The 21703-nt window shown below is 45.2% G+C and overlaps 1 protein-coding gene across 4 annotated transcripts in view; it reads left to right on the plus strand.

The window, feature by feature from the left end:
• The first annotated feature begins 18105 nt into the window (after nucleotides 1-18105).
• LOC139232426 (ras-related protein Rab-14) overlaps nucleotides 18106-21703 on the plus strand; it is a 52132-nt gene continuing 48534 nt past the window's right edge. For 2 of the 4 annotated variants that reach the window (XM_070862584.1, XM_070862583.1), the window contains exon 1: nucleotides 18106-18280. The gene's annotated coding sequence lies outside the window, so the exon portion shown is untranslated. Of the gene's footprint in view, nucleotides 18281-18507; nucleotides 18606-21703 lie in introns of those variants that run through there. The other 2 variants (XM_070862587.1, XM_070862585.1) reach the window with 2 other exon arrangements.

Consider the following 21703-nt stretch of genomic DNA (forward strand, 5'->3'; position numbering starts at 1 on the left):
TCTCTACCTGATCATGCAGGTTGGGATGAACCAGCGAGAGTCTGGTTTTAAGTGTCCTTTTCATGAGTAGCTCAGCCGGGGGCACTCGTGAGCGAGTGGGGTCTCGTGCGGTAGCTGAGCAGTACTCGGGACAGGCGGGTTTGGAGTGAGCCTTCTGTGACTCGTTTGAGGCTCTGTTTGATTGTTTGTATTGCCCGCTCTGCCTGCCCATTGGAGGCTGGTTTAAACGGGACCGAGGTGACATGTTTGATCCCATTGCAGGTCATGAATTTTTTAAATTCGGCACTGGTGAAACATGGCCCGTTGTCACTGACCAGCATGTCAGGCACGCCGTGGGTGGCAAACATGGCCCTCAGGCTTTCAAGGGTGGCAGTGGCAGTGCTTCCCGACATTATTTCACATTCAATCCATTTTGAAAAAGCATCCACCACCATCAGAAACATTTTACCGAGAAATGGGCCCGCATAGTCGACATGGATCCTCGACCATGGTCTGGAGGGCCAGGACCACAAACTTAGTGGTGCCTCTCTGGGCACGTTGCTCAACTGAGCACACGCGCTGCATTGCCGTACACAGAACTCAAAGTCAGAGTCAATACCGGGCTACCACACGTGGGATCTGGCTATCGCTTTCATCATTACTATACCCGGGTGTGTGCTGTGGGGATCCGAGATGAACGTCTCCCTGCCCTTTTTGGGTAGCACAATGCGGTTACCCCACAACAGGCAGTCTGCCTGAATGGACAGCTCGTCCTTTCACCGCTGGAACGGCTTGATTAGCTCTTGCATTTCAACGGGGATGCTGGCCCAACTCCCAGTCAGCGCACAGTTTTTTACTAGGGACAGCAGAGGACCTTGGCTGGTCCAAGTCCTAATCTGGCAGGCCGTGACAGGTGATTTATCATTTTCAAACGCTTCCATGACCATCGACAAGTCTGCGGGCTGCGCCGCCATCAACAAGTTTGCAGGCTGCACCATTTCCACCCCCGTGGTGGGCAATGGTAGCTGACTGAGAGCATCCGCACAGTTCTCGGTGCCTGGCCTGTGGTGGATGGTATAGTTATATGCTGACAGCGCGAGTGCCCACCTTTGTATGCGGGCTGAGGCATGAGTATTTATCCCCTTGTTTTCAGCGAACAGGGTTTATGAGGGGCTTGTGATTGGTTTCCAGCTCAAATTTGAGGCCAAACAGGTACTGATGCATTTTCTTTACCCTGAACACACACGCTAATACCTCTTTCTCAATCATGCTGTAGGCCCTCTCAGCCTTGGACAAGCTCCTGGAGGCATAGGCGACAGGTGGCAACTTCCCCGCAACGTTAGCTTGTTGTAATACACACCCGACTCCGTATGATGATGCATCACATGCTAGCACAAGTCTTTTAAACGGGTTATACAATACAAGCAGCTTATTGGAGCATAAAATGTCTCTGGCTTTTTCAAAAGCAATTACTTGGTTTTTTCCCCCATACCCAGTTCTCACCTTTACGCAATAACACATGTAGGGGCTCTAAGAGGGTGCTTAACCCCGGTAGGAAGTTACCAAAATAGTTGAGGAGTCCCAGGAAAGACCGCAGCTCCGTGACGTTCTGTGGCCTGGGCGCGTTCCTGATAGCCTCTGTCTTGGTGTCTGTGGGCGGAATGCCGTCCGCCACGATCTTTCTCCCCAAAAACTCCACTTCTGTTGCCATGAAGACACATTTCGACCTCTTCAGCCACAGCCCTATGCGATCCAGTTGCTGGAGGACCTCCTCCAGGTTTTGTAGGTGCTCAACGGTGTCCCGACACGTGACCAATATGTCGTCTGAAAAACCACCGTGCGTGGTACCGACTTGAGTAGGCTCTCCATGTTTCTCTGGAAGATCACTGCAGCCGATCGAATTCCAAACGGGCATCTGTTGTGGATGAACAGTCCCTTGTGCGTGTTGATGCAGGTGAGGCCCTTCGAAGACTCCTCCAGCTCCTGCGTCATGTAGACCGAAGTCAGGGTGAGCTTGGTGAACGTCTTGCCTCCTGCCAGCGTCGCAAATAGGTCGTCTGCCTTAGGTAGTGGGTATTGGTCCTGTAGCGAGAAAGGATTAACAGTTATTTTATAATTGCCGCAAATCCTGACCATGGCATCACTTTTGAGTACTGGAAAAATCGGGCTGGCCCACTCGCTGAATTACACTGGGGAGATGATGCCCTCGCATTGTAGCCTGTCCAGCTCGATTTCCACTCTCTCCCTCATCATGCGAGGTACCGCTCGCGCCTTGTGGTGAATAGGTCGTGCCTCTGGGAACAAGTGGATCCATTAGAACATAAGAACATAAGAATTAGGAACAGGAGTAGGCCATCTAGCCCCTCGAGCCTGCTCCGCCATTCAACAAGATCATGGCTGATCTGGCCGTGGACTCAGCTCCACTTACCCGCCCGCTCCGCGTAACCCTTAATTCCCTTATTGGTTAAAAATCTATCTATCTGTGACTTCAATACATTCAATGAGCTAGCCTCAACTGCTTCCTTGGGCAGTGAATTCCACAGATTCACAACCCTCTGGGAGAAGAAATTCCTTCTCAACTCGGTTTTAAATTGGCTCTCCTGTATTTTGAGGCTGTGCCCCCTAGTTCTAGTCTCCCCGACCAGTGGAAACAACCTCTCTGCCTCTATCTTGTCTATCCCTTTCATTATTTTAAATGTTTCTATAAGATCAACCCTCATCCTTCTGAACTCCAATGAGTAAAGACCCAGTCTACTCAATCTATCATCATAAGGTAACCCCCTCATCTCCGGAATCAGCCTAGTGAATCGTCTCTTTACTCCCTCCAAAGCTAGTATATCCTTCCTTAAGTATGGTGACCAAAACTGCACGCAGTACTCCAGGTGCGGCCTCACCAATACCCTATACAGTTGTACCAGGACCTCCCTGCTTTTGTACTCCATCCCTCTCGCAATGAAGGCCAACATTCCATTCGCCTTCCTGATTACCTGCTGCACCTACAAACTAACTTTTTGGGATTCATGCACAAGGACCCCCAGGTCCCTCTGCACCGCAGCATGTTGTAATTTCTCCCCATTCAAATAATATTCCCTTTTACTGTTTTTTTTTCCAAGGTGGATAATCTCACACTTTCCGACATTGTATTCCATCTGCCAAACCTTAGCTCATTCGCTTAACCTATCTAAATCTCTTTGCAGCCTCTCTGTGTCCTCTACACAACCCGCTTTCCCATTAATCTTTGTGTCATCTGCAAATTTTGTTACACAACATTCTGTCCCCTCTTCCAGGTCATCTATGTATATTGTAAACAGTTGTGGTCCCAGCACCGATCCCTGTGGCACACCACTAACCACCGATTTCCAACCCGAAAAGAACCCTTTTATCCCAACTCTCTGCTTTCTGTTAGTCAGCCAATTCTCGATCCATGCTAATACATTTCCTCTGACTCCGCGTACCTTTATCTTCTGCAGTAACCTTTTGTGTGGCACCTTATCGAATGCCTTTTGGAAATCTAAATACACCACATCCATCGGTACACCTCTATCCACCATGCTCATTATATTCTCAAAGAATTCCAGTAAATTAGTTAAACATGATTTCGCCTTCATTAATCCATGTTGCGTCTGCTTGATTGCACTATTCCTATCTAGATGTCCCGCTATTTCTTCCTTAATGATAGCTTCAAGCATTTTCCCCACTACAGATGTTCAACTAACCGGCCTATAGTTAGCTGCCTTTTGTCTGCCCCCTTTTTTAAAAAGAGGTGTTACATTAGCTGCTTTCCAATCCGCTGGTACCTCCCCAGAGTCCAGAGAATTTTGGTAGATTATAACGAATGAATCTGCTATAACTTCCGCCATCTCTTTTAATACCCTGGGATGCATTTCATCCGGACCAGGGGGCTTGTCTACCTTGAGTCCCATTAGCCGATCCAGCAATGCCCCCCTAGTGATAGTGATTATCTCAAGGTCCTCCCTTCCCACATTCGCGTGACCAGCAATTTCTGGTGTGGTTTTTGTGTCTTCCACTGTGAAAACCGAAGCAAAATAATTGTTTAAGGTCTCAGCCATTTCCACATTTCCCATTATTAAATCCCCCTTCTCATCTTCTAAGTGACCAACATTTACTTTCGTCACTCTTTTCCGTTTTATATATCGGTAAAAGCTTTTACTATCTGTTTTTATGTTTTGCGCAAATTTACTTTCGTAATCTATTTTTCCTTTCTTTATTGCTTTCTTAGTCATTCTTTGCTGTTGTTTAAAATTTTCCCAATCTTCTAGTTTCCCACTAACCTTGGCCACCTTATACGCATTGGTTTTTAATTTGATACTCTCCCTTATTTCCTTGGTTATCCACGGCTGGTTATCCCTTCTCTTACCGCCCTTCTTTTTCACTGGAATATATTTTTGTTGAGCACTATGAAAGAGCTCCTTAAAAGTCCTCCACTGTTCCTCAATTGTGCCACCGTTTAGTCTGTGTTTCCAGTCTACTTTAGCCAACTCTGCCCTCATCCCACTGTAGTCCCCTTTGTTTAAGCATAGTACGCTCGTTTGAGACACTACTTCCTCACCCTCAATCTGTATTACAAATTCAACCATACTGTGATCACTCATTCCGAGAGGATCTTTTACTCGGAGATCATTTATTATTCCTGTCTCATTACACAGGACCAGATCTAAGATAGCTTGCTCCCTTGTAGGTCCTGTAACATACTGTTCTAAGAAACAATCCCGTATGCATTCTATGAATTCCTCCTCAAGGCTACCCCGTGCGATTTGATTTAACCAATCAATATGTAGGTTAAAATCCCCCATGATTACTGCGTATCCTTTTTCACATGCCTCCATTATTCCCATGATTATTGTCCGCCCCACCATGAAGTTATTATTTGGGGGCCTATAAACTACGCCCACCATTGACTTTTTCCCCTTACTATCTCTAATCTCCACCCACAATGATTCAACATTTTGTTCATTAGAGCCAATATCGTCTCTCACAACTGCCCTGATATCATCCTTTATTAACAGAGCTACCCAACCTCCTTTCCCTTCTTATCTATCTTTCCGAATTGTCAGATACCCCTGTATGTTTAATTCCAAGTCTTGGCCCCCCTGCAACCACTTTTCTGTAATGGCCACCAAATCATACCCATTTGTAATGATTTGTGCCGTCAACTCATTTACTTTATTTCGAATGCTGCATGCGTTTAGGTAGAGTGTTTTAATACTAGTTTTTAAACCATGATTTTTAGTTTTGACCCCTCCTGCAGCCCCTTTATATTCATACATATTGTCCCTTCCTGTCACCTTGTGGTTTACACTTACCCCAGTGTTACTCTGCTCTGTTGCCTCCTGCCTTTTGCATTCTTTCTTGGGGTCCTGTTCATCTGAGTTCTCACCCACTCTATCGAGCTTAGAGCCCTCTCTTGGGTTGCGAATACTCCTTGCATTGAGGCACCGAGCTTTCATGCTTGCCTTTTTATTACACTTTGACCCTTTAAAATTTTGCTGTACAGTGGCCCTTTTTGTTTTTTGCCTTGGGTTTCTCTACCCTCCACTTTTACTCATCTCCTTTCTGTCTTTTGCTTTTGTCTCCATTTTGTTTCCCTCTGTCTCCCTGCATTGGTTCCCATCCCCCTGCCATATTAGTTTAACTCCTCCCTAACAGCACTACCAAATACTCCCCCTAGGACATTGGTTCCGGTCCTGCCCAGGTGCAGACCGTCCGGTTTGTACTGGTCCCACCTCCCCAGAACCGGTTCCAATGCCCCAGGAATTTGAATCCCTCCCTGCTGCACCACTGCTCAAGCCACGTATTCATCTGAGCTATCCTGCGATTCCTACTCTGACTAGCTCGTGGCACTGGTAGCAATCCTGAGATTACTACTTTTGAGGTCCTACGTTTTAATTTAGCTCCTAGCTCCTTAAATTCGTCTCGTAGGGCCTCATCCCTTTTTTTACCTATATCGTTGGTACCAATGTGCACCACGACAACTGGATGTACACCCTCCCTTTTCAGAATGTCCTGCACCCGCTCCGAGACATCCTTGACCCTTGCACCAGGGAGGCAACATACCATCCTGGAGTCTCAGTTGCGGCCGCAGAAACGCCTAGCTATTCCCCTTACGATTGAATCCCCTATCACTATAGCTCTCCCACTCTTTTTCCTGCCCTCCTGTGCAGCAGATCTGCACCTTCGCCCTGGAAATGTTTCCAATGCCTGGCTCAAAAAGGAAAGGAAGTTTGTTAAGAACCTGGGTACATGAGGCCTCATCGACATGTGATAGCACTCAGATGTCATCCCAGTTCCAGCCAGCTCCTTCCAAGCAGTGTGGGGCCATCGCCTAGGACAATCCGGAGTGGCAGTTCGTGCACCGTGCCCTCGTAGGTGACCTTGACCATGGCGCTGCCCAGGACAGTGATGAGCTCTTTAGTGTACGTTCTCAGGTTCGTGTGGATGGGGCTCAGGGCTGGTCTGAGTGCCTTGTTGCAGCACAGTCTCTCAAACATCTTTTTACTCATGATGGATTGGCTAGCGCCAGTGTCCAGTTCCATGGCTATGGGTAAGCCATTCAATTTTACATTTAGCATTAGAGTTGGACATTTCATCGAAAATGTGTGCACCCCATGTACTTCAGCATCCGCCTCCTCTCTCTGAGGCTCGAAATTGCTTTGATCCACCATGGACCGATCTTCCTCTGCCTCGTGGTGGTTAGCAGGTTTTGCAGAGCTTGCAGCTTGTCTGCAAGCTCGTTGGAGATGTCCCATTGTTCCACAGCTCTTGCAAACATACCCTTTGAAGCGGCATGTATAGGCTGAATGGAAGCCTCCACAACGCCAACAAGGTGTGAATTGCCTTGCATTCATCCTTTGTTGCGGACTCTGAGTCATCTGGGTCACCTGAGGCTTGCTGGCAGTTGCAGACTTGTGGTTTCTGCCCTGTACATTTCTGCTCGCAAACACAGTTCCAGTTAATTTATGAACATTGCTAGCACTTGTGTGCTGAGAGATTTGTTTGGTGTTATCACTGGTGGACATAAACGCCTGTGTTATTGCAATGGCCTGACTGAGGGTCGATGTTTCTACAGTCAAACGTTTTCGTAGGATGGTCTCGTGTCCAATGCCCAGTACAAAAAAGTCTCTGAGCATCTGCTCTAGGTAGCCATCAAACTCACATTGTCCTGCTCGGCGACGTAGCTCGCCACTTCCTGATCTTCAGATCGCTGGCACGTGTAGAACCGATACCTCGCAATTAGCATGTTCTCCCTCGGGTTAAGATGCTCCTGAACCAGTGTACACAGCTCCTCATACGACTTCTCTGTAGTTTTCACCGGAGCCAGAAGATTCTTCATGAGGCTGTAGGTCGGTGCCCCGCAGACCGTGAGGAGGACCGCTCTCCTTTTTGCAGCGCTTCCTTCTCCGTCCAGCTCATTGGCTACAAAGTACTGGTCTAGCTATTCGACATAGGCTTCCCTGTCCTCACCCTCTGAGAACTTCTCCAGGATGCCCACAGTTTGTTGCATCTTTGCGTTGGATTCGTATTCTCGTCGCCAGTTATTGTGTTCCTAACACTGATGAGACTGCACACAGGGAGGTTAAAGTAACAGTTACCTCAGTCTTTATTAAGACACTCCAGCGTGAGGAACAGGCCTTGGGGGCCGGCTTATATACAGTGCTCCCAAGGGATGCTGGGATCCCTTGGGACTTCAGGGGATGTGCTCCCTGGTGGCGGAACATGGGAGCACATGCTTTACAGGTTGCAGATGAGATTTACGAGAATGGTACCAGGGAAAGACTTCAATTATGTGGAGAGACTAGAGAAACTGGGTTTGTTCTCCTAAAGAGCAGGAAAGGTTAATGGGAACAATAGAGGTGTTCAAAATTATGAATAGTTTTGATAAGTAAATAAGAAACTGTTTCCAGTGGCAGAAGACATGGTAACCAAAGGACACAGATTTAAGGTAATTGGCAAAAGAACCAGAGACGACATGAAGAAAAAGAAATTACGCAGCGAGTTGTTATGATCTGGAATGCACTGCCTGAAAGGGCAGAGGAAGCAGATTCAATAATAGCTTTCAAAAGGGAATTGGATAAATACTTGAACAGGAAAAAAATCGCAGGGCTGTGGGGAATGGGACTAATTGATAGCTCTTTCAAAGAGCCGACACAGGCACAATGGGCCAAATGTCCGGCTTCCGTGCTGTATCATTCTATGATTCTATATCAGGATGGTGTGCAACTTGGAGAGAAACTCAGAGGTGATGGTGTTCCCATGCACCTGCTGCCCTTGACCTTCTAGGCAGTGGAGGTCGTGGGTTTGGGAGGTGCTGGTGAAGAAGCCTTGGCAAGTCGCTGCAGTGCATCCTGTGGATAGCATACACTGCAGCCATGGTACGCCGATGGTGGAGGGAGTGGATATTTAAGCCAGTGGATGGGGTGTCGGTCAAGCGTCTTGCTTTGTCCTGGATAGTGTTGAGCTTCTTGAGTGTTGTGTTGAATTGGAGCTCATCATCATCATAGGCAGTCCCTCGAAATCGAGGAAGACTTGCTACCACTCCAAAAGTGAGTTCTTCGGTGACTGAACAGTCCAATATGGGAAATACAGTCTCTGGTGGGACAGACACTTGTTGAAGGAAAGGGTGGGTGGGGAATCTGGTTTGCCGCATGCTCCTTCTGCTGCCTGCACTTGTTTTCTGCATGCTTTCGGCGACGAGACTCGAAGTGCTCAGCGCCCTCCCGAATGCTCTTCCTCCACTTAGGGCGGTCTTTGGCCAAGGACTCCCAGGTGTTGGTGAGGATATTGCATTTTATTACAGTTCCGAATAGAGCGCTTGCTTTGGGAATCTTGTGTCAGGCATGTGAACAATGTGGCCCGCCCAACGGAGCTGGTCGAGTGTGGTCAGTGCTTCGATGCTGTGATGTTGGCCTGATCCAGGACGCTAAAGTTGGTGCGACTATCCTCCCCGGGGATTTGCAGGATCTTGCGGAGACATCGTTTGTGACATTTCTCCAGCAATTTGAGGTGTCTACTTTATATGGTCCACATCTCTGAGACATACAGGAGGGCGGGTATCACTACAGCCTTGTAGACCATGAGCTTGGTGCCAGATTTGAGGGCTTGATCTTCGAACATTCTCTTCCTCAGGCGGCCGAAGGCTGCACTCATCCAAGCATGCAGCGTATTCATTACACTCTTGACTTGTGCTTTGTAGGTGGTAGAGAGGCTTTGGGCAGTCAGGAGGTGAGCCACTCACCGCAGAATGCTCAATCTCTGACCTGCTCTAGTAGCCACGGGATTTTTGTGGTTGGTCCAGTTCCATTTAAGGTCAATGCTGACGAGTTCACTAATGTTTTTTTAGGAAAGAAAACCAGCTGTCCTTACCCGGTCTGGCCACTCCAGTCCCACACCAAGCCCTGGTTTCCTGATCTGATGCTGAGGTCATAGCTGAATGGTCAGTCCGGTTTTATTCTATTGTTCTTTTCTAGTGGTTTGATACAACAGATTGGCTTGCTAGGCCACTTCAGAGGACAGTTAAGAGGAAACCAGGGGTTGGTGTGGGACTGGAGTGGCACATATAGGCCAGACCGGGTAAGGACAGCTGGTTTCCTTTCCTAAAAAAACATTAGTGAACTCGTCTCTTTTACAAAAATCCAACAGTTTCACTGTCACTTTGACGAATACCCCATTTTATTTCCAGATTTTTTAATTCATATTTAAATTGAATTAAAACTTGCAAACTGCCATAGTGGGGATTGAACTCAAGCTCATATAGATTTTTAATCCCGACCTCTGGATTACTAGTCCAGTAACATAACCACTACACGACCATAGCCAGAGATGCAGAGAATTCTTGATATGAGGTGTACGATGAAATGTCAATTTCCCACTGATAACGCCAATATTAGCGGTTGCCTGAGTCATCAGACCTCTCCAGAAGTCTATTAGAATAAACAACAGCAAACACCTGGATTTAGAATATATAGTTATGTTCATAGAGGGCCATATTAAATAGCTACCGCTCCCCCCCACTCCCCACACCCCCCGTCCCCCCGCCCATAAAACATTCTCAGAAATAGTGTCGGAGAGCTAAATGGATTTAAGGGAAATTTGGCAAATAATGAAACTGAACAATTTATGTGGGAAGCTTTATTCTACTCTCAGATTACACCAGTATGATTTTTTTTCCATTCCTACATCGTCAATGATTGTGACCTCGCTGAGTGAGCTTGCCAATTTAGTATCAAGTTAGAGGTAGTTTTATAATAAAGGTCTTTGCCAACTAGAAGCTGGATTAAGACAGCCTAAGAAAATATATTACGTGGTATATTCAGAAAGAGGAAACATTCCTCTCTTAACATTCTAGGTTGGATTCAAACCAAACTCCCAGAGGTGAAATTACCCACTGTACAACTTGGTCTCTCCACCACCTCACCAGCTCCTCCCCCCACCTCACACCCTCTGCCCCACACACACATGCACACACAACACTGACACTATTGAGAGTTCTAACTTGTTTACATGGAATTTTGTTGCTTTATTGACTGTAAACCATTCAAAGACACTCCTCAAAATGCCTGAACCTTACATAGACAAACTGTTTCCACAATATGTGTGCTTTAAAGGAAGAAGGTGATAAGAACATTTTATATCTTTCCATGTTTGACAAACGGTGCAAATTTATTTTTTACAAAAGATAAGAGTACCAATAATAATATGTGTTAACTATTTAATCTTAGGGGACTTATTTGAAAGGAGGAAATGATTGTGAGCAGTGGTTCCCATAATCCTTGTCTCCTTGCCTTTATTATTCAATAACTTTATTCAAATAGAGTTCTGATGCACATCTCTTTCACCGCAATTGTGGCAGTTGAAGAAAATATCACAAATTGAACTCAATTCAATATTTTTAAGTCACATTAGAGCAAAACTGTGAAACTGCTTCAAATATTTGCTCAGAAATACTAGTAATCACTTAATTAGGACAGACTAAGATCAACAAAAAATCTCATGAACCCAGTGGCTCAGCGAGAGGCTACGATGTACAGACTAGGAAGATCTCGGGTTCAAGCCTTGGTCTTGCACTGAGCTTTCTGATCTCCATGGTAGGGCACTATAATTGGCCTCAACACCACTTGGTTAAAGAAGATTTAATTCACCATAGACCTTTGTCTTGAGTGCTATCCAGCAACCGGTGCTTCGAGTTTTGTGCATGGACACAGGGAGAGTATGGGATTGGGTTTGGTTGAGATGTCCTTTGTGGTCAAACACCCTGGTAGCCCTCACTTCAAGTTCACACATGGAAAATGGCGAATTAGAACATAAGAACTAGGGGCAAGAGTAAGCCATTCGGCCCCTTGAGCCTGTTCTACCATTCAATAAGATCATGGCTGATCTTCTGCCTCAACTCCACTTTCCTGCAATGTCCCCATATCCCTTGAATCCCTTAATATCCCAAAATCTATCGATCTCTGTCTTGAATATACAGCCCACTGGGGTAGAGAATTAGATGAGTTATGGATGCACAACTGGAAACTATGGGTCTAAACAAAAGAAATACTTGGATTTATATAGCGCCTTTCACAACCTCAGGACATCCCAACGTGCTTTACAGCCAATGAAGTACTTCTTGAAGTTTAGTCACTGTTGTAATGTAGGAAACACGGCAGCCAATTTGTACACTGCAAACTCCTACAAACAACAATGTGACAATGACCAGATAATCTGGGTTTTTTTGTGATGTTGGTTGAGGGATAAATATTGGCCAGGACACCGGGGATAACTGCCCTGCTCTTCTTCAAAATCGTGCCATGCAATCTTTTACGTCCACCTGAGAGAGCAGACGGGACCGCGATTTAATGTCTCATCTAAAAGATGGCACCTCCGACAGTGCAGCACTCCCTCAGTACTGCACTGGAGTGTCAGCCTAGATTTTTGTACTCATTAAGGAGTCAATGCGGTCAGGAGGGAATATTGGGTATGGAAAAAAGGTATTTTAATAATGCTCATCTATATTTTTCCTTGCCAATTTTCACTTCTTCCTTCTGAACATATTTAATCATTCTTTTATTAATTAACTGAGTGTAGCCCAGGGATCAAACCTGGAAGCCTCTTGGTCTGTACAGCTTAGTTACCCACTAGATGTACTTGCTGAGCCATTAGTTAGCCTTCGCTTATTCTCATTAGATTGTTTTAGTGTCCTTTTTATGGAGTCAACGTATTTTTCAAGAGCTCCCGGCCACCATTTCTTGAAGAAGCCAACTCATAATTCTTACCTTCGCACTCGTGTTGTTTTTGCAGACAGATCAGTGTAGGTCTTTGTTGTCCAGAGCAAGGATGCAGCTTCTGACAAAAGGTCATTGACCTGAAACATTAACTCTGTTTTACTCTCCACTGATGCTGCCTGATCAGCTGAGTATTTCCAGCATTTTCTGCTTATATTTCGGATTTTCAACATCTGCAGTATTTTGCGTTTGTTTGAGGGATGCAGCTTGTTGCAATGTCTGCAACTTCCTTTAACTTGAGTTCACAAATTTTTGTCATAAACATATATCATATAAATAAAATACTTGATATGATTCTGTTGAATGCCATGAAAGCAACACCTCGATTTTAAAATTCTTATCCTTGTTTTCAAGTCACTCCACGGCCTCGCCCCTCCCTACCTCTGTAATCTCCTCCAGCTCCACAACTCCGCCCCCCAACCCCTACGAGATGTCTGCGCTCCTCTAATTCTGGCCTCTTGAGCATCTCTGACTATAATCGCTCGACCATTGGTGGCCGTGCCTTCAGCTGCCTGGGCCCGAAGCTCTGGAACTCCCTCCCTAAACCTCTTTGCCTCTCTTTCATCCTTTGAAACCTACCACTTTGACCAAGCTTTCGGTCATCTGGCCCAATTTCTCCTTATGTGGCTTGATGTCAAATTTTGTTTTATCATCATCATCATAGGCGGTCCCTCGAACGAGGATGACTTGCTTCCACACGAGTTCACAGATGTTTCAATGAAGGACCCGATGTTCCAGTCCTGAACTCCAATTGAGGGGGTGGAAGATGCCTGTGCGTGGATTTTTTGAACATATGGTGACCATCGCACATTATCTACCACACGGACTTGACAGAGCGAGGCCTTTATCCAGTGGCAAGGGTTAACCAGGACGACTGGAGACCTGCTTTGCTGCATGGACCTAGTGCACACACATATCGTAGTGTGGGCAGGCCCGTGCTGCCCCTGACCCCTTGTTATGTTAACTTACAAATTTTTTAAACATTCCATGCAGTTTATATTACACACGTTGAATGCCACTTGGAGACGTGAAGATATATAACTGAATGTATGAAGGGGGCTCATGCTTTCCCCCACACCGAGTGCACTCACGGCTGTTATGACAATAAATAGATCTGAAGCCGTTCTACTCCTAATAATGCCCCTGTGAAGTACCTTGGGATGTTTTTTGGGCTATATAAATACAAATTGTTGGTGTTTATTTGATTCCTGGATGGAGACTGGCAATACAGTAACACATTTGTGAAGAGTTATACTGTCTCCTCTTGCAGAATAAGTATAAAATAGCTCATGTGCAATGTCCAACATAACTGTATTTTGTTTTTCTTTTCATTTAGCATATCCGAAAAAATCATCTGTGCATCATCAGACTAGAGTTACCAACCCTCTCGGATTGCCCTGGAGTCGCCAGGAATTAAAGAATAAACTCCAGGGCACTGCTGTGGACAATTCAGGCGAAAAATCATCGGGGCATTAAAAAAAATGGTGCTTTAAAAGTGTGTTGACTGGTTACAAAAATATTGGACACGCTATTGTATTGTATAAATTATGAATGATGTCCAAAAGTATAGCCCTGAGCTCAATGGAAAAATAGAATTACATAAAATGGACAGCACAGAAATAGACCATTTGGCCCAACTGGTTTCTGCTCCACAGAAGCCTCCTCACACTCCTTATCATCTAACCGTATCTTCTATTCCTATCTATTTCTTCCTCCCTCATGTCGTCTAGCTTCTCCTTCAATCCACATTTCCAAAAATATGAAGGCTTGCTAATCAATGTGATGCTCCGATTAATATTTGATGATAAAATGATCACTTTGGACTGCTTGGCAGCTCAAAGTTGCTGCAATCAAGGAAATGGATGACGTAGGGGCCACTTTAAAATAAAAAACTTTAAGAAAAATCAGCAGAGTTCAAATGCATCATTCCAAGAGAATGGACTGGATTATACAGCACAGAAGGAAAACAAATATGCTGAAATGTTAACATTTGTGAGATGTTGTAAGCTGGAATGTTAACACAAAAGCAAAATTCTGCGGATGCTGGAATCTGAAATAAAAACAGAAAATGCTGGAAATACTCAGCAGGTCAGGCAGCATCTGTGAAGACAGAAACAGAGTTTGCATTTCAGGTTGATGAAACTTCATCAGAACCTTAACCGTTAATTGAAATGTTAACAGTTGCGAGATGCATTAAGCTGAAATGTTAACAGTTGTGAGAATCATCGAATCATAGAAATTTACAGCACGGAAGGAGGAGATTTCGGTAACAGTTGTCAGGTGCAGTAAGCTGAAATGTTAACATTTGTGAGGTACAGTAAGCTGAAGTGTTAACAATTGAATACAGTAGCATAGTGGTTATGTTACCAGACTAGTAATCCAGCAACCTGGACTAATGATCCAGAGTCATGAGTTCAAATCCCATCACGGCAGCAGGGGAATTTAAAATTCACTTAATTAAATAAATCTGGAATAAAAAGCTAGTATCAGTAATCTCTCTCTCTTAGGCAGTCCCTCGGAGTCAAGCATGACTTGCTTCCACACTAAAAGTGCGTTCTCAGGTGACTGATGAGTCCAATGTGGGACCTACATTCTCTGTCATGGGTGGTGCAGACGGTGTTTAATGGAATGGGTGGGTGGGGTGCGTGGGTTGCTGTGCATTCCTTCTGCTGTTTACGTTTGGCTTCAGCTTGTTCCCAGCGGAGAGACTCGAGGTGTTCGGCGCCTTCCTGGATCTTTTCCTCCACTTTGAGAGATTTTGGCCAGGGATTCCCAGAGGTCGGTGGGATATTGCACTTTTTCAAGGAGGCTTTGAGGGTGTCTTTGAAGCGTTTCCTCTGTCCACCTTGGGCTCACTTGCCGTGTTGGAGCTTTTGGGAGTCGAGCATCGGGCATGCGGATGATGTGACCCACCCAGCGGAGCTAATCGAGCGTGGTCAATGCTTCGATGCTGGGGATGTTGGATGTTTGCAGGATCTTGCGGAGGCAGCTTTGGTGGTACTTTTCCGGTGCTTTGAGGTGCTTGTTGTACATAGTCCATGTCTCTGAAGCATATAGGAGGGAGGGTATCACTACTGCTCAATAGACTATGAGCTTGGTGCCGGGTTTGTGGTCCTGGTCTTCAAACACTTTCTTCCTCAGACGATCGAAGGCTGCACTGGCACACTGAAGGCGGTGTTGGACTTTGTCATCGACGTCTGCCCTTGTTGATGGTAGACTGCCGAGTTATGGAAAATGGTCCACATTTTCCAAGGCCTCGTCGTGGATTTTGATAATCGCGGAGCAGTGCAGTGTGGCGGGGGCAGGTTGGTAGAGGACCTTTGTCTTACGGATGTTTAGTGTAAGGCCCATTCTCTCGTATTCTTCAGTGATGGTGTTGACGATGGCTTGGAGTTTGGCCTCTGAGTGTGCACAGATGCAGGCGTCATCTGCATACTGTGATTCAATGACAGAGGATGGGATGATGTTGGATCTGGCCTGGAAGCGACGGCAGTTGAACAGTTTCCCGTTTGTTCTGTAGGTTACCTCCACTCCAGCGGGGAGCTTACTGAGGGTGAGATGGAGCATTGCAGCAAGGAAGATTGAAAAGAGTGTTGAAGTGATGACACAACCCTGCTTTACCCCGGTCAGTAATGGTGACCATAAAAACTACCAGATTATCGTTAACACCCCATCTGGTTCACTAATGTCGTTTAGGGAAGGAAAGCTGACTCCCTTACCCGGTCGGGCCTACGTGTGACTCCAGACCCACAGCAATGTGGTTGACTATCTGAAATGGATGCGCGCCACCTCCTTGCTAGGGAAGTCTGCTACAACTGTACAGGGCATTGGTGAGGCCACACCTGGTGTACTGCGTACAGTTTTGGTCTCCTTATTTAAGGAGGGATATACTTGCATTGGAGGCAGTTCAGAGATGGTTCACTAGGTTAATTCCTGAGATGAAGGGGTTGTCTTATGAAGAAAGGTTGAGCAAGTTGGGCCTTTGAGGATATAACAAGCATGGTGGATAGAGGTGTACCAATGGATGTGGTGTATTTAGATTTCCAAAAGGCATTAGATAAGGTGCCACACAAAAGGTTACTGCAGAAGATAAAGGTACGCGGAGTCAGAGGAAATGTATTAGCATGGATAGAGAATTGGCTGACTAACAGAAAGCAGAGAGTCGGGATAAATGGGTCCTTTTCGGGTTAGAAATCGGTGGTTAGTGGTGTGCCACAGGGATCGGTGCTGGGACCACAACTGTTTACAATATACATAGATGACCTGGAAGAGGGGACAGAGTGTAGTGTAACAAAATTTGCAGATGACACAAAGATTAGTGGGAAAGCGGGTTGTGTAGAGGACACAGAGAGGCTGCAAAGAGATTTAGATAGGTTAAGCGAATGGGCTAAGGTTTGGCAGATGGAATACAATGTCGGAAAGTGTGAGGTCATCTACCTTGGAAAAAACAGTAAAAGGGAATATTATTTGAATGGGGAGAAATTACAACATGCTGCGGTGCAGAGGGACCTTGGGGTCCTTGTGCATGAACTCTTTTTGGGAGAAAATTAAAACATTAAATCATAAAATAGTGTCCCCCCGATCTGGGGGGTGCACCAAACATTTCCAAGGCCCTTTTTCTTGTTTTTTTTTTGCACAGAATCGTATTTTCCTCCAAGTGCCCCCTATAAAAGGGGAGGGGGACACTAAAAGCACCGGCAATTAAAACAAATTAACTTAAAAACATAAAATCAAATTAAAATTTGGTTGCCGGGCGTGATGATGCACTCCAGTCCCTCCGGTGTCCACCCCTCGCGGAAGGCTGCGAGCGTACCGGTGGACACCGCGTGCTCCATCTCCAAGGACACCCTGGACCGGATGTAGGCGCGGAAGAGAGGCAGGCAGTCTGGCTGAACGACCCTCCTTGTGCATGAATCCCCCAAAAAGTTAGTTTGCAGGTGCAGCAGGTAATCAGGAAGGTGAATGGAATGTTGGCCTTCATTGCGAGAGGGATGGAGTACAAAAGCAGGGAGGTCCTGCTGCAACTGTATAGGGTATTGGTGAGGCTGCACCTGGAGTACTGCGTGCAGTTTTGGTCACCTTTCTTAAGGAAGGATATACTAGCTTTGGAGGGGGTAAAGAGACGATTCACTCGGCTGATTCCGGAGATGAGAGGGTTACCTTATGATGATAGATTGAGTAGACTGGGTCTTTACTCATTGGAGTTCAGAAGGATGAGGGGTGATCTTATAGAAACATTTAAAATAATGAAAGGGATAGACAAGATAGAGGCAGAGAGGTTGTTTCCACTGGTCGGGGAGACTAGAGCTCGGGGGCACAGCCTCAAAATACGGGGGAGCCAATTTAAAACCGAGTTGAGAAGGAATTTCTTCTCCCAGAGGGTTGTGAATCTGTGGAATTCTCTGCCCAAGGAAGCAGTTGAGGCTAGCTCATTGAATGTATTCAAATCACAGATAGATAGATTTTTAAGCAATAAGGGAATTAAGGGTTACGGGGAGCGGGCGGGTAAGTGGAGCTGAGTCCACGGCCAGATCAGCCATGATCTTGTTGAATGGCGGAGCAGGCTCGAGGGGCTAGATGGCCTACTCCTGTTCCTAGTTCTTATGTTTTTATTTCTTGCATTCTCGAGGGCAATTAGGGAATTGGTAATAAATGCCACATCCCATGAGCGAATATTTCTTTTTTTTTTAAGTTGCTGATGCTGTTGACAGTGGTGGAGGAGTAGTGAGCCTGATGATGACACCCAACAGTTGCAGCCATAAGAACCTCCTCCTCCTGCGCATCAGTGACGGAGCCGAGAAGGCGCTGACCCTTGACCCGCCCGTGTGACGAGCCACAGGAAACCCCGTCGGAAGTAGGCGCCATCTTGGAAGTTGCGGGGAGCGGGGGAGACTTTTAACAAGTGATTGTGTTTGTGAGTGTGAGTGAGTGAGTGAGAGAGAGAGAGAGAGAGAGAGAGTGAGTTTTTTTTTAATTTTAAGAAAAAAAAGGTTAATTTGCGGACGTTTGCCGAAGAATAGGTAAGGGAAAAAAAATAACAAGTGAGCGGCGTGATATAAAGAGAGGTGTCGGTGCGGATGAAAGAGGACAGGGTTGGAAGTGTGGGTTCGGGTTGCTCGATGGCCTTTTGTGTTGTGTAAGGGTTTTTTTCCTCTGCCCTGAAGCGGTTCCTGTTGCCTTCATCCCGGAAGGCCGGCTCGCCCCGCTTGGGCTCGGCCTGCCCAGTTAACACTGCAGTCAGGGGGAGGGTGTGGGGACAGAGAAGCCGCTCCCCTTCCTGCTCAATTTGTGCCGGAGTCTTGGCCTGACCGCCGCCGCTGCTGCTCAGAGTGTCCACTTTCAGCTGTATGTGTGTGTGTGTAGATATATTATTATTGCAGCTGCTATATTTCCGGTAAAAGGGCTGCCGCTGTGTGTTTTTTGGGGGGATTTGTGTTGGATTTTTTAATTGTTTTGTTCACAACTGAAAGAAGGGGGAGGGAAGGACGAGGCCTGCAGTCTGGCTTTCCACATCGCCCCACCACCTTCAATAATAAAACAGCGATTCGGGTCGGTTCTTTGGCAACAGTCTGACCGCATCATCTCGCTGACACTTGTGCAGGACTGATGCCAGTTTGGGTGGGGAAGTGAATTCTTCTTCTGCATCGCATGAATTATGAGCCTCGGGTGCCCGACTGAAACATGAATACGAGCAACTTCAGTTGCATTCGTATTCGGCTGTCAGTCCTTATTGCCGTACAATTTGCACGGTATTCGCAGCATAATGTCGAGTCTCCAGCTTGTTTTGTTACTAAAACGTTTGGATATTTAGTCATCTTGAGGGCCAAATGTTTGTAGTGTTGAGATTTGGTATATTCATGCAGCAAATCTGACATTCCTCTGCAGTGTTGGTACTGGGATAATTCGAATTCATCTGGGGAACAACAATTGATTCATTTGTGAATATAAATGCCTCTTCACAGATGTATGTAGTAATGACAATCTCTCCTTGTCTGCAGTACTTTTATGCATGTTGAGTTAAATTGTAAAGAAAACTAGTGTGGAATATACCATTAAGTTCTGAATGATGCAGATAGTTAGTCAAGTGCTAATTTATTTCAAATTAAGGCATTAATTAAGTTGATTTTATTAGAATGTGTATGATTTCATTGGAAAAAGGAAATTGATAATGACTAATAACGTTTTGTACATATGTAGTAGAAGATAAGTTTAGGACAGATACCAGGAAGTAGCTTTTTTTGCATGGAGGGGAATACCAGTTGGTAAGGTGGACTTACTTTTTTAGGGGGGGAAATAATAAAGTTGATATTCTGGGAGTATAAACTCATGGGACAAAAGGTCTTTTGCTGATCAAGGTGAAGAATGTCCTTGCATAAGAACATAAGTAGAAGTAGGCCATTTGGCCCCTTGAGGCTGATCCACCATTCAAAAGATCATAGCTAATCTTATCTTGGCCTCAACTTGGCCTGTTCCCCATAACCCTTGACTCTCCGATCGTTCACAAATCTGTCTATCTCCACCTTGAATATATTCAATGACTCTGCTTCCACAGCTCTCTGGGGTAGAGAATTCCAAGGATTCATGAGGTGATCTTATCGAAATATAATGAGGGGGCTTGACAAGGTGGATGCAGAGAGGATATTTCCACATAGGAGAAACTAAAACTAGGGAACATAGTCTCAGAATAAGGGGCCATTTAAAACTGGGATGAAGAGAAATTTCTTCTGAGGGTTGTAAATCTATGGAATTCTCTGCCCCAGAGAGCTGTGGGGGCTGGGTAATTGAATATATTTAAGGTGGAGATAGATTAGGGTTATGGGGAACGAGCAGGGAAGTAGAGCTGAGTCCATGATCAGATCAACTATGACCTTATTAAATGGCAGAGCAAGCTTGAGGGGCTGTATTGCCTTCTCCTGCTCCTATTTCTTATGTTCTTCTCTCTGCCCAACAAGATACATTAGTCCTGATGTCACAGCACTTGCTACTGCACCAGTGTGACTTTTTTTAATTGTTGCCCATACCAGCCATCCTGTGTCACTTCCTGAGCTAGCTAATTAGTGTCAAATTGGGGGCAGTTACGTGCTGCAGGCTTGTGTCAAATCCTGAAATGGGTTGAGACTGCTCAAGCTGATTTCTCATTGGATTCTTGCAGCCAGTAGAGAGAAGGCTTTCACCCCATGACTCTCGTTTCAATTTGCACTCTGGTCCAGGGGTGAAAGTATTGAACCCACTGCACTAACCCTGAAATGTACTTTTCATCCAAATTTATTTTATAATGTGTATTTTCATGTCTCGACATATTCCATTATGTAATCACAGACTGTCAATAGCAGTTTTTAAGGAATGCATGATTTTCCTGACCTCTCGCCTAATGCTGGGAAGTCAAGATCAATTGTAGCACGTTCATGGCCATCCTGATTGAAATCGCCTAATAAAGTACGTCCCGGGACAGAATATAGAAAGGTCTTGCTTTGTGTTACTCGGTGCAATGTATGGTGTGCAGTTGACTCCTGATCATTCAAAGTTGTCTTTTTACTTAAAAAAAAATCAACTTATCCAATAAGCAGTACAAGTACCCTAACTTTATTAAAATATATTTAAGTATTTGAGCACTGTAATGGATGCCAATGTGTCATAGAATATTTGGTCTTAATCTTGGATTATGTTTCCATTGTGAGAATATGTTACCAGAGATGTAGCCTGAATTGAATTGCTACACTTTTAAAGTAGAAACGTTAATTTAGAGATACTGCAGAAGCTGGCTACTGATGGACTGTTTTTTGGTTAACATACAGTTCACATTTTAAAATGAGTTCTGATTGTGTATGGGCAACAGATTGTGTGGGTAATGCTCGTGCAATATTGACAAATAGTTTCGATCTAAGTTTTACAGGGTTTGGAATAGACATGTCAATGGGTGTGGAGCATTGCTAATCCCACGTGATAGCTGGCAGTTGGACTTCAAATGAGGTGGAGCTTGGAAGCTGAATGCTTTTAAATCCATAGTAGTAATTCCTGTTTTTCTTTTTTGTGACACTATTTGTAATGCATAAATTATTGTGCTGGTGCACCAATATTCCTGCTTGGAATTTCTACTGTAGTCCAGTTAACTGCTAGCCCATAGGTTCAGTCATTGTTTTACAACTTGGCTTCTGTTGTGTGTGTTGCATGAAGTTGGTGTTGCAATAATTGTGGCCACAGTGAACTGTGTATGGCAGAGCAGTTAATGTACATGACATACAATGTAAAATAATCAGTTATTGCTTAATGTATTTCTGGTGGTGATCATAGCTGTGTGTACGACTCACCTTTACATGTATGTTGACTTAGTCTTGTCTGTTAGAGATGTAGAATGCATGTTGGATGTTTCCAGTTCTTCCCTCACCCCTATGGGTGAATATACCTTTGGCTGATCTTGTACCTTCCAGCAAGTTTGAGGATGG

Source organism: Pristiophorus japonicus, chromosome 20 (assembly GCF_044704955.1).
Source record: "Pristiophorus japonicus isolate sPriJap1 chromosome 20, sPriJap1.hap1, whole genome shotgun sequence".
Lineage (NCBI taxonomy): Eukaryota > Metazoa > Chordata > Chondrichthyes > Pristiophoridae > Pristiophorus > Pristiophorus japonicus.